The 14,465-nt window shown below is 39.8% G+C and overlaps 1 protein-coding gene across 2 annotated transcripts in view; it reads right to left on the bottom strand.

Moving 5' to 3' along the window:
• DPYD (dihydropyrimidine dehydrogenase) overlaps positions 1-14,465 on the bottom strand; it is a 962,084-nt gene that overhangs the window by 604,988 nt on the left and 342,631 nt on the right. The gene's annotated exons all lie outside the window — the stretch shown is intronic.

Raw genomic sequence — 14,465 nt, 5'->3', positions numbered from 1 at the left:
TCTTCTAAACTTGTAAATAATTCATTTCAGGTCAAGTTTTTGCTACCAGAAACTTTCCCCAGTAAATAACAAGTTTCTTTATCTTCAGTAAGAAAGTACAGTTTGGTGGTAATAGTGGTAAGCAACTTATTAATAAAAGATAAGTTCTATAATAGGAAGGAGTATCTACTTTGGTACAACTCTGATTTTGCTACTATTTTTGATAGGGAGCAAAGTAAAGAATTATAGTGGCAATACAACTTCCTGCCCTTTACAAAGCCCGCCAATATGCAGTATTATCAAAAGCTTCAAGAGATAAGCCTGGCCTCAATGGGACACTAATACTCTTCTTGTCTCAATTTGTTTCATTTCAGGATCTCTAATAACTTAAATAATTGAAGAAATGGAGGTAGTAGAAACAACAAAAATGTAAGCATGAAGCAGGCTTCTGAGAGCAGACTTAACTGATTCTCATTTTGCAGACATCACACCTAATGCGAGAGACAGGCGTCTCAGTAGGATTTCCCAGCTACTTCAAACTGTCATTTTCTGGGCTGTCTCAATGATGGAATTGGAATCAGGTGGTTTGGGCATTCTGTTTGGGCACTCCAAGCCCAAAGGAGTGACGGCTGCAAGGCACAAAAGGGTACAAATTCTCTTCTTATTGGCAAAATTGAAAGCCCAGCCAGCCACAATGAAGCCGGCTCAAAGAATGGTTTATTTTCTCTTGTCAATCTCTGCAAGCTTATTTGTTGTTGGCATTTCAACAAGCAAGATTTATTAAGGGTGAAATGTCAATCTTGGGGTTGCTCCACCTTGTCCCAGGTCAGTAGGCAACCAAAGTGGTCATTCTAGCAAGTGGCATTTTGCAATCATAAGCACTTATGTGAAACCAATCTGAGAAATGATTTATGTTGACAGAGTAAGAGAGCAGATGCATAAAACAATAAAAAGATAGACAAAAGACAAAAGGTGCTTCAAAGGAACATTTCATTCACAACTACATCCAAGGAGTTTCATGTATATAAATGGATGACAATAATTTTCCTACATTATATTTAGGAAAAGACACACATTCATGTACTACTAAAATGTAAAAATAATTAAAAGCAGGGTTTCCTGGAAATAAATGTATTTAGCAATTTTGACAAATTTCTTCTTTAAAGTATGAGGATGGGGAGAGCTTTATAACACTGTGTATGTGGGGGGTGGCAACAGAGTCAGAGAAACCATAACATTAAAAAGATGCATAATCAGAGCATTTTATGGATAACACAGTGATAGTTTTTAAAAATGATTTTTAAAAATCCCTTTGAAATTGAGATTTGAATTATACATAAATATACCCACAGGGCTAGGCTTCTAAAATTCCATACCACCACTCGATTGTAATCTAAAAGTGATGCCAAGAATGCATAAGCACAAGCACATGTAACTTCTTCCACAGTAAAAATAACTAATATAACAGGGAGTGAAATGAAAAGAGCTGGCAATGCTTTTCCCCCCCAGCATATCAAGCAGGTTTTCATAAGGAAGCTGTGGTCATCAATCACTACCTCATTACCAGCCCGTCATCTGGGCTTAAGCTAAATGTATTCTGGCTGGCTGCCATACTAAATGTTCAATGAAACATCCTTAAGGCTCTCTACAAGTTCAGCTGAAGTCACACATGCTATACATCAAAGAGGAACATTAGCGTTATCATAGCTTAATAAATAGTGCCATTCTGGCAATGTAATCCTGTGTTCTAGAGCTATCTACCATCCCCTGTATTGTGCTGCTTAAGTAAACAATCTTTCTGTCTCCTCTGAGGTTTATTTAATGATAAATGCATGTAGAGATAATTAGTCACACTACTTCAGATATACAGACATACTTTCTCAAAACCTGAACATGAATGAGATCAACAAAATATTTTAAGACATATATGTAAAATATGTACCTCAGAATATAAATCATATACGTATATTGCTCTTCATCATTACTACTTTGACATGAACTGGAAACTTTTAAGCCAAATCATGGTTCCAATTCTATTTGAGACTTTGCCAAGTTCAACTGAAACAGATACAGTGTGGTACAGTCTTTATGGAAAAGGAAGCTTGAAGTTTGCACTGAAAACAATGGTCTCAGGATTTGCAACGTATTTAAGGGTATTGTTACTTTCATTCGTACAAACTACATCCTCAGATAATTGGGTTGGAGGATGGGAAATTTTTTGTGGGGTGAAAATACATAAAATTGTTGCAGAGAACTCAACATTTTGCAATCGCTGGTTAATTTTAAATTGGTCCGTAAAGCCTAAGGGTATAAACAACATGCACGTTACTAAGAAAAATGTCCCTGGCTTCTCTCCAAGTTGGAAAACCACAAGCAGTTCTAACACAAAATAGTGAGGTATGCCTTTTCAATGCTATCACATTTGTCCAAGCCACATAGCCTTATTTGGATTTCTTACTAATGCCATTAATATTTAATATTAATTATTATGATACTTTAATATATATTACTATATATAGATTTGAATTTGAGAGACTTAAAGATAAGCCTAAAATGTAAAAATAAACACAATAGAAGGACTTCGGTTCAAGACAGAGTATGGCAGCACTAAGCTACATTAAATAGGAAAAAAGAACCAAAGATTTACGATCAAACAGAAGATAAATATTATTTGGGGCCAGAGAATGAGACAAATGTAAAGTAGCATTATTAAGGCCCTTGTAAAGGGAACCACAAGTGAGCTGGAAAATTGGAACCATGAAAGTCTGGGTCTAAGATAGGGTTTGCATGCCAGGTAAGAGTAGCCAAGGTTGTTGCCAACCCACTTAAAGGAACTATGACCTTATTTCAAAAAATGGATCCAGACAGGATAGAAGAGCATAGACCCAGCCTCTTCATCATTAACTAAACCAAGACTTTAGCCCTGCAGGCTTCACTATGAGAAGAAGGTTCTACATAGATTAATATGTCAGAGAGGAAAAACTTTTTCTTCTGTCCTCATACTTCAGTCACTGAGGGCCTGTGAATATCAAGAGAAAAGTCATAGTTTTTATTGATATTTATATGCATAGGAGCTTATAGAAAAGAAGGGAGAGGACTAGGAAACATATTGGGCAATCAAGGAATACGAGCGATGCACTGCAACTTATTTCCGCAACTCATGTTGGCTATGACTTCTCATAACTGGTGGTAAGAGTAGTTCTTTTCCCAGTACAGAGTCGGGAAGGGAGCACCTTTACCAATGGAAATTCATGTTCTGCTTTTAGGCAAAAAGGAGGTGGGCAGAGATCACTTCCTGCATGTGCTGCTTCTCAATTGACCTTCAGCTCAAAATAATTCTTATGCTAAAGGGGCACATTTTGGGGTGGCCTAATCTGATTCCCTTCAAATACCTGATTCAGTACTAGAGTCCTGGAGGAACAAGTAAAGGAACTGAAAAAAACACTACTTAGGGAAGGTGGCAAGAGACAAAAAGAAAGATCAAAGAGAAACAACAACAAAAAAATCCTAAAACCCAATTAAAAATTAGCCTAGAGCAGGTATTTAGTTAAGACAGCCACTTCCCACACTGGAGGACCTGGGTTGGATTCCCTAATCTAGCTCCTGACTTCAGCTTCCTGCTCCTGCAGACCCTGAGAGGCAGTACTAATGGTTCTTGCCTGCCACGAGGGAGACCTTGCTTTAGTTCTTGGCCTTAATCCTGATCCAACCTTGGCCATTGCAGGCTTTCGGGGATAGAACCAGCGAATGGAAGAACCCTGGTGCTCTCTTGTGCATGTTCTCTCTCTCCCCAAGTCTGGCTCTCTCCTCCCTCCTTCTCTTTATCCACATAAATACATAAAATTTAAACAAAAATAAGCCTCAAAAACCAAGCTTAAATCATGTTAATACTAAAAAGAAAACCAACTAAATTAATTTGTAAAGCATGAATTCACAAAAATTAAGCTACCTTTACCTAATACCAACAAAAACTTTAAAATAAGCATGTCAACACTTGAAATGGAAAGTGACACATTGTTTTTTCCTTAAAACAAACCATCAACTTAGGACACAAAAAGAGTGGAATTAGATATAAGAAATTTGAAAAATATAACAGATATGAAAATGGAACTAAAATATAACCATCAAAAAATACTGAAAAGGTAACTCTTGCTATGAAGATATCAGAGTAAAAATTAGAGATGATACTAAAGAATTCATCTACAAGACAAAGGAAAAAGCCACTAACAAGCAGGTAAAAGATAGAAAAGACACCAACAGATAACTTAGAAGTTCCAAAGAATAAAATGGAAAGATAGAGGGGCACTTTTGAAAAAATAATAGGTGAGCATTTTACAGTGTTTGACAGTGGTAGTCACAGTAGGCATACATGTTTCCACAAGGCTTATAGAACAGTGCCAGAACAAAGCCTATTCATGTCTAGGTCTAGTACAACTGACAATACCAGGATTTTTAGGGACAAAAAGGAGCCCCTCAGGACCAAATCTAATCTCATCCATCTAGCTGCAATTGCTTGAAATTCCTTTAACTGGAGACAAAGCCTTTCAATCTATAGCTAGAGATAAAGGGCTTAAAATGCAAATAACCAGAGAGGAAGAATGTGTTCAGTCCATGCTCTGTTTACTTAGATGGAGTGTTCAAAACAGTGAAGAGGCACAAAGCAGGAGAGAGACTCTGCTGAGAGGAGGCCCCTGCAGAGAAGCTGCAGGGGAACCACCCTCAGGCCCAGGCCACCAGGGCTCTGGCTCCAGACTTCAGGGGGAAATGCGGTTCCTGCTCTGCTGCTCTTCGCATGTATTCCTCAGCGTGTGGAGTTCTGTAGCAGCTAGGGCAAGTTTGTTTGTACGTGGAGTCCATACCATCACTCCTCCCATTTAGAGCAGGAATTCTCACCCCCAAAAGCCTGAGTGTTTCCAGGACCTCTGTGAACCACAAGCCTCTTCTTCCTTATGGTGACAGAAATGGATTCACTCAACAAACTGCCTCAAAATTATTCTCTAGGTATTAAATATATGGGTGTGTCTCCTAATCAGTAAGCCTGGAATTCCTCAAGTGGAGGGAATGTGTCTGCTAAAATTTAAGTATACTCAGTGTCTAAACTGTACACTTAAGAGTATATTAAAATTTAATATCAAACCTTTTTTAAAAGATAATGATATTAGCTTAACTTATCATGCCTAAAGTTGATCAGATTGTCACCTTTCCCATAGACTAACTCCTCCTCTGTCTCTCGCAATTTCTGTCAAAAGACCAATAAACTGGGCATCCTTGGCATAATATTGGCTTTATTCCAGTCTCCTCAATCCAAGCACTTAGTAGTCACCAGGTCAATCATCAAAGTAATACCTTCAATATATTATATACTATACTATCAGTATTGAAGCAATAATAATGTCAATTAAAGTAATCATATCAATCAATCAAGCTATGGTATTGATCTTTTCATCCTTATTCCATTTGTTTTTCTCCTTGTCCCACTCTTTTCCAGGGCTGTGGCCCTCACATGGGGCAAAGATAAAAGTCTGGCAAACCTGGAAGGAATCTTGACTCCTCCACTGTGTGATGTCGGGCAGGGAACCTAACCTTTCTAATATATGGATTCAAAAGTCTAGGAAACGGTTTTGGGGCAATTTAGAAATAGTTTTGTTAAGGTTCCTCGTGAATGGCCATAGTGGTATCAGGATCGCCCCCCCTAAAATATGATGCCGGAATATGGTCCCCTTAAAGTTCCCCACGAGTCCCATTTGGGGTGCCACATGAAATCAGAGTTTGGGGTGCCATACAATATCACTGTATGCTTATTAATAAATTCCCAATATCAATAAGCCTGTATCAGTTCTTGCCTAATATTCAGAGAAGAATTCCAAATACCAGCACGGATAAATGAGGCAGCATGGTACATTTTTAAGCTTTTATTCAGTAAGAGAAATGCATAGGGAGTTAGGGCCCTGTCTAAAATAGAGGGGTAAATCTGGATTCATACCGAGTACCAGGAGCCAGCCATGTGGAGGAGCATCTAGGCCAGGAAGCATGGGATGGGTGGCCCAAAGGCCATACGCCCTAGAAGTGCAGGGCCCCACAGGCCCACACTGGCAAAAGGCCAAAGAAAGGAAGGGCCAGGCACACCATGTCCCAGGCTTTTAATATACTTTCAAAGGGGAGTGGTTAACTAACCTGATTGGTCAGTAGGTGCACAGGTGTGGCCAGGTAGGAGCATCAGGTCACACAGGGGCATGGTGAAGGCGTGGTCTTCCAGCGCACAGACTTAATCAATTTTTACCTGTATGCCTGCCTACATCAATAGTACTTTTAGGGTTATTTAAGTGTATTATTTTTATATGAAAGGGGACACACACAAATGAAGATATGTAATACAAGGGTACTACAAAAGCCTGTAGAAAAGGTAATTAAAGGGGCCGGCACTGTGGTGTAGCCGGTAAAGCTGCTGCCTGTAGTGCTGGCATCCCATATGGGCACCAGTTCAAGACCCGGCTGCTCCACTTCTGATCCAGCTCTCTGCTATGGCCTGGGAAAGCACTGGAAGATGGCACAGTGCTTGGACCCCTGCACCTGCATGGGAGAACTGGAAGAAGCTCCTGGCTTCTGGCTTTCAATAGGTGCAGCTCTGGCCATTGCAGCCAACTGGGGAGGGAACCAGAAGATGGAAGACCTTGCTCGCTCTCTCTCTCTCTCTCTCTGCCTCTCCTTCTCTCTCTGTGTAACTCTTTCAAATAAATAAAAATAAATCTTAAAAAAAAAGAAAATGTAATTAAAAGATAAGTTTATTTTGGTACAAAGATTTTGAAATCCATGCATAGAGGGGGTCTTCAGGAAGTTCACAGAAAAAGTGTACTATTGATATAGGCAGTCAAATAGAATAAAACCAATTAGGTCTATAAGATGGAGACCACACCCTCCACCAGGCCCCTGTATGATCTCATGCTTCTATCTGATCTCTCCTGAATGTCCACTTGCCAATCAGACTAAGTAACCATGACCCTTTGGAAAGCATATAAAAGGAGAAGAGTGCCCCAAAATTGCTCTCTGGCTCTCTGCCTTCACTTCACTATCTGTGATAACCTGTTTGTGGCTGCTCATAACCAAACGCTTGCTGCACGTGGCTCCTGGCCTGTTCTCTGCTTGGTACAGATCCCCACTTACTTCCAGACTTTGCTTTCTCCATTAGATAGAGCCCTCACTCTCTTATGCATTTCACACACTGAACAAAAGCTTAAAAACTTACCATGTCTCCTGGTCTATTTGAGCCAGTATTCAGAATTCTTCTGTGAATACATGGCAAGAGTCCACACAGCTTATTAACTTTGGAAATGTTAATAAGCAAAAAGGTTTCACTATGAAAAAATGATGCATGGATCAAAATGTTTTTGGACCAAAATAAGCTTATTTAATTCTATTTTCCATGAATTTCTTTGAAATACCCTCATATTCAACTTATTATTATCATTACTATAAATCTTTATTATCAAATATCTGCATCTTCTAATACACACTTTACTGCTCAGATAAACACCACTTTGCAAGTTATTTTTCTACTCAAAAGCCTTCAACAACTTCCCAGTAAAATCTAAATTATTTAATTTCTACAGCGATATTTGCTTATTCTTTTGTTTTCTTTATGAACTCACAGCCAAACTGAATTTATTCAAAGAAAATAAATAAATTCACAGAGGTAGGTGACCAACTGTCAGCAAGCATACAGACCAAACACATGGGACACTTGCTTATTCTAGCTATCAGAACACCAGAGATGAGTGCTCTATTCAATGAGAACATTGTCCTGTAAAACGCCTTGAAAAACCTACTAAGGTTCATTAAGAAATCCTGTGAGTGTGAATGCAAGGCCTGCTATGGAGCAAACTGCCAGAGACCACATCTCTGATCTCACAAGGAACCACTCAGAACATCAGAGGTGGTGTTATGGGAAAATGGTGGCAGAGAGTCGGTTCTTTGTCTCACATGGAAGAATTTCCAAGTGGACAAGGCAAAGAGAAAAGTGAGATTTAAAGGTTTAAAAGCAAGATATATCAGAGTCAAAGATCTCCAGCCAGAGTGTCATGGGGGGGAGGGGATGCTGCAAGAGAAGCAAATCCCAAAGGACCCCATGGCACTGGGGTTTTTAAGTACAATATCAGGGACTAAATTGTCAATCAAGAAGATGGAGACAACCCCAACAATAGACCTGATTTACAATTCTTTATCCTGTCTAGCATCACAAGGTGAGATACCTAACTTGTTTTTACAATAAACCACTCCCTTGCTATTCTCATGGTAAATTTGGAGATTCCAATGGACCTAGGTAGAACATTTTGTTTTTGCTAATGATAACCTTTTGGGGGGAAGCAAGCATTTTATACCTCAAATTCCATGGGGACCACCCTGTCTATTAACCCATCTGACTCCTTACAGTGGTACCAAAAATACCTTAACCTGGAGATATTTGAGATCCAACAGATCCAACCCTCTGACAGCTTTTTTAACCTGACAAAAGGCATGAATTTCTGGGAAATAAGGTAGGCATACATTCCAGCTTCAAGATGGCTACTACAGGGAAGAAGACTAAGAATAAAGCTATCAGAAATATACTTTCCACAGGGAGTTTCATGGCTGTGAAGGAAAGAGCAGTCACCTGCATAAAAGAACATTCTCACAAACTTGGCTCCTATCTCCTTTGCTCTCCTGAAAAGTCAAATGTCTATTCTAAGCAAACTTTTGTTCTTTCTGTGGAAGACTCCCTGTACCCCTTCCTCTACCAAATTAGATATATCAGCTTATTTGAACCATTTATCCAGCCAGCTATTTATTTTGCTAGCTCTCTTACACCATGAATCCACATTATTTTCTCCTGCTAATTTGTCTTTTGTCAGTCTATTTCCCAGGCTCTACCCAGGAAGCTAAGAGGGTGTGAAGTAGGCAGGCATACAGGCTAAAATTGATTAGGTTTGTGAGCTGGAAGAACACGCCTTCGCCAGTCCCCATGTGACCTCATGTCCCTACCAGGTCACACCTAGGTGCCCACCAGCCAATCAGGTTAATTAACCACTCCCCTTTGGAAGTGGGTTAAAAGCCTGGGACACGGTGTGTCCAGCCCTTCTTTTTTCCCTGGCCTCTTGCCAGGAGGGGCTTGCTGTAGCCCTGCGTCTCCAGGGTGCATGGCCTTCAGGCCACCCACCCTAGGCTTCCTGGCCTAGATGTTCCTCCATGTGGCTGGTTCCAGGTGCTCGGTGCATGGCCTTCAGGCCACCCACCCTAGGCTTCCTGGCCTAGATGTTCCTCCATGTGGCTGGTTCCAGGTGCTCGGTATGAACCCAGATTTACCTCTCTCAAATAAAGCCCTCACTCTCCTATGCATCTTTCTCACTAAATAAAAGCTTAATATGTACCATATGCTGCCTTGTTTATTGATGCTGGTATTTAGAATTCTTCTCTAAATATTAAGCAAGAACCCTCTCAGGCTTATTAATATTGGGGATTTATTAATAAGCATATGGTGATATTGTATGGCACCCCAAATTCCGGTAACACAAGTGGCATCCCAGATGGTGCTTCAGGGGAACTTTAAGGGCCACATTTTGGTATATTTTAGGGGGTCATCTCCGATATCAGGTGAGGCGAAGTTTTGGGTGTACAAGTGTCCATAAAACAAGCAAAGAGCTAATGGGAGTCACCTGAGACCAGGAAAAGATTTGCTTTTCTGTTCTTAAAACAACTACAAATATAAAAAGGTCAAAAGAGACAAAAGAAAAGAAGGAGAAAGAACTACGAGGGGAGCACTGGGACTTGCTCCAGGAAGGTCACTGGCAAGACAGACAAAGGTATTTTTTAAAAAGATGATGCCTACTATGCTTTTTGATTAATTTTTTGCTTCACTATACACTTATTTTCCATACTTTATTCAAATATCTTAAGGAAATACTAACCTCACAGATGGATTCTGTGAAAATCTGTGATAAGGACCTTTCTAAGAGTAGAGAACAGAGAAGGCATGAGGCTCTGCTAACAAGGCCCCTCTATGTGGAATGCTTTCCAAACACAATTCATTTTTAGTGTTCACCATTACCTCTCCAAACTTGTCTCATGTGCCCCTGGTTTTTATAGTAAGTACCTGTATCCCACATAGCACCCGATATTAATGATATTTTCAGGAAAAGGGCTGCTTGCTAACATCTTGGTCAACTGAAAGCCAGAAGGTTACAAGTCAAGTCACATGGGTAACTTTTTCTAAAAGCACATCCCTCCCCTCACTCGCAGTCCAGCATCTCAGGATTTGGGAGACAGGAGCATAAACATGGACACTAGCATTCTTTTAAGCTTTCCTTTTCCCTTCAATGATAACTTAGTCCAAAACAAAACAAAACAAAAAAACTACTATGCCTGACACAGAATAAGACAGGGATGATTTTGCAAATGTGAGTACTTGCAGCAGACAGCAACATCACCTTGGAGAGGCTACTTTCATCTACAACCTTATCAAAATATAGGCTAAGCAGCTAAGAAAATTCAAAAATTATGTTGAAAGCTCCATATACTATTAGAGGTATAACTTTTATATTGGGAAATGACATCATAATAGATTCAATAGGTACTTTTGGAGCTTTGAGCACAATTATTCTCCAGAAGACAGTCCTGGATTATGTGATCCAATTACCAGTGTAGTAAGGCAAAGGCCAACCTTGTCTGCATACAATGGAGAGGCAGAAAGAATATGGACATTGGACTAGGATGGATCAGCTCTTACCAGTTCCTAATTGTGTAACTTAAATAATTTTATCTTGGTTTTCCCACTTATAGATGTATATAAGACTATTTTCAGGTTTGCCACAAGGATTTAAAAAGACATTTCATATGATAAATGCTTCTAGAAACATTTAATGAATGTGTTTCTTTATCCTTTATTAATAATAATACTATTATTGTAAAATAAATGTGTATGTCCTAACTAAAAACAATATTCTATTGCCTTCTGTTATCTACTACCCTGTGGTTTAGAACTGAACAGATTCTGTAAGACCTCAGTGGAAAGGAAGGGTCATCATAGAAGAAGGTACTCTTCTTTGCAGGGAGGAGAGAGTACCCATTTTGCTTATGGCCGTGTCCAAATACTGATGGAGTCTATGGTCACAAAAGGCTTCTATGGCCTTGGCAGCCCATGGCAAGAGCCTCAGGTGATCACTGATGTCATAAATAAGAGTATTAATTGTTAAAGGAACAACAGAAGTCATTGTGCACTTACTCCCCATATAGGACCCCCGTCCCTAATGAGTTGTACTATGAGAATCAACTGCAAATGTTGTTCCCAAACTGTATTCTATATGTTGTGTGTGTGCATGGGTGCAAACTGTTGAAGTCTATGCTTAGCATGGAGTTGGTCCTCTATATATAAAGTCAAACTAAAAATGAATCATAATGAAGAAGGAGATGGGAGAGGGAGAGGGAGGGGTGTAGGATGGGAGTTGGGGAAGGGAGGGTGGGTACGAGGGAAAGAACCACTGTATTCCTAAAGTTGTATCTACAAAAAAATGTATTCATTAAATAAAAACTTTAAAAATAGAACTGAACGGATCATTGTACTGTATTAATTATCAAATGCTATTTTGTATATGTGTGTATGTGTGGGTACTTGGTTGTTCATCTCATCCTGTATTTTTCTTATGTATATAAATTTTGGAAAAAAGAAATTATAAGCAGTGTACATATTTGAAATTATAGATAAGAAACAGTTGAGGGGCCAGAATTGTGGCACACAAGGTTAAGCTACCATCTGTTTTGCCAGCATCCCATATGGGTGCCCGTTCACATCCCAGCTCCTCCAGATCCTATCCAGCTCCCTGTTAAAGCACCTGGGAAAGCAGCAGAAGACGGCACAGGTACTTGGGCCCATGCCACCTGCATGGAAGACTCAGAAGAAGCTCCTGACTCCTGGCTTCAGCCTGGCACAGCCCAGGGCATTACAGCCATTTGAGGCATGAAGCACCAGATGGAAGGTCTCTCTCTCTCTCTCTCTCTCTCTCTCTCTCTCTCTGCCTCTCCTTCTCTCTGTAACTCTGCCTTTTTTTAATGATTTATTTATTTATTTGAAAGGCAGAGATAGAGAGAGGCAGAGACAGAGAGAGGTCTTCCACCCACAGGTTCACTCCCCAATTGGCCGCAATTGCCAGAGTTGCACTTATCTGAAGCCCGGGGCTTCTTCCGGGTCTCCCATGCAGGTGCGGGGGTCCAAGGATTTGGGCCATCTTCTACTGCTTTCTCAGGCCATAGCAGAGAGCTGGATTGGAAGTGGAGCAGCCGGAACTCAAACATGTGCCCATATGGGATGCCAGCACTGCAGGCAGTGGCTATACCTGCTACGCCACAGTGCCGGCCCCTGTAACTCTGCCTTTTAAATAATCTTAAATAAAAAGTTGAACTTACTAAAGCCTTAAAAAAAGAGCCTAATCCTAAAGTGATGTGAGATATCAAATAACCAACAGGCTCATTAAAAAGAAGACTCCAGTGTTAAAAATAATCTAGGATGCTGAGTTGTTGAGTTCTTAGCAATGTGTATGTATGCATACTTAATTTCATATAATTGGTAGATAAACAAATAGGATTTTCAGATATGACTTTTTTCCAATTATCTCATTGTTAATGTAAGAAACTCACTGGAAGCTTAAGACCTATTTTTAGTATGATCAAATTAGATTTGCAAACACATATGGACATCAACAGATGATGCATCACATTACTATTCAAGACAACAATGTTCTGAGTGACACTGATAAGGTCAACACAATCTTAAAGCTGGTCCTTATTCTACCCAATTTAACTGAAACACAGGGGCAGAAATTGTATTATTTACCATATCTCAAACGAGGTTAACTATCAAAATGTATTAACCTAAAGTCAGTCAGTCATCAGAATAATCTGACAATTTATCTAGCCAACATGTATAACTAACAACTCATCAAACATTTAAATACACAAGAAGTCAAGTTACATAGTTAGAAATTTTAAAAGCATTAAATACTTGGACTTCTTTTTAAGAAGAAATTCCTAACCAGGAACAAGGGCATTTCCCAAGCCTGCTTGTTGCATTGTTTAGGGGTAGGTGATTATCCTAGGGGTTAAGATGCCCCCATCCAATTTCAGATATTGTTCCTGGGTTCAATGCTTGCCTGCAACCCCTGACTTAAGCTTCCTGGTACTAAGACTGATACTTAGCTTTAATATCATTTTTATTCTTCCCTGGGATGAATTAAGGGATGTGTATTCTAGCATAAGATATTTTTCATTTAGTCCATTCTTCAGATCTCCTTCTCAATTTGAAAAGCAACTCTAAGCTTCACTGTTTTTCTTAGATGAAGGGTATGAATTTCTAGCACATGGAACAGAGATATAAGGCACTGCTTAGGGGCTGGTGCTGTGGCACAGTAGGTTAATCCTCTGCCTGTGGCGCCAGCATCCCATATGGGAGCTGGTTCTAGTCCCGGCTGCTCCTCTTCCAACCCAGCTCTCTGCTATGGCCTAGGAAAGCAGTAGAAGATGGCCCAAATCCTTGGGCCCCTGCACCTGCACGGGAGACCGGGAAGAAGCACCTGGCTCCTGGCTTTGGATCGGTGCAGCTCTAGCCATTGAGGCCACTCGGGGAGTGAACCAATGGATGGAAGAACTTTCTCTCTGTCTCGCCCTTTCACTGTCTGTAACACTGTCAAATGAATAAATAAAATCTTAAAAAAAAAAAAAAAAAAAAAAGCACTGCTTAGCCCATCTGTCCTAGGGCTGCACTGCAGATATATCAATTGATCATTCCTTTGGAAAGACCTCATTGGATAGGCAAGGAATGCCAATTCTAGGTCCCAACTTCTGAACAAGGCTACCACAGTGTGCAATCAGTGTTGGAAAATTTGATTGGAATCTGCCTCAGAGTTGAGGACTCCATTGAGAGGCAAGCACAGCAGCAGAAACAAAAAGTGGAAGATCAGATATAAAAGATGCTTGACTATCAAAGGGTAAAGAATTTTACTTACACTCCTTATATTGTCCAGGTCTCACAAAGCCTAGCAACATTTCATTTCCCATTTTTCTCTGAGTCATCCTTCACGAGGCATAGCTAGCACAGTGTCTTTCTGCCGCAATACCAGCAAACATATTTGCTGAATATTGACTAATCCTCTACATCTCTAAAAGGAGGAACTTAGAAGGGAAAATCTTAAGCTTATCTATGCCTAAGAAGTAATAAAAATCTTAAATCTTATGTGACTATTGAAAGGTCATATTAAAAACCCTTCCTATTGTTTTCTGACCCTTAGTTATCAGATCACTACATGAGGCAAATATTTGTGTACAGTATATACTTCTGGTGGCAATATACTACAGAAAATGAGTCCTACAACCTGTGTTAAAAGGCAAATATTTTAAAATTACTATTTAGAATATGTAATACATTCACATAGTTCAAAAGTAAGATAATGAAAGCTATAATGTGGAAG

The sequence above is a fragment of the Oryctolagus cuniculus genome, chromosome 7, assembly GCF_964237555.1.
Source record: "Oryctolagus cuniculus chromosome 7, mOryCun1.1, whole genome shotgun sequence".
NCBI classification, from domain to species: domain Eukaryota; kingdom Metazoa; phylum Chordata; class Mammalia; order Lagomorpha; family Leporidae; genus Oryctolagus; species Oryctolagus cuniculus.
Note: the sequence above shows the minus strand (reverse complement) of the source record. Positions and strands in the feature narration are given on the sequence as shown.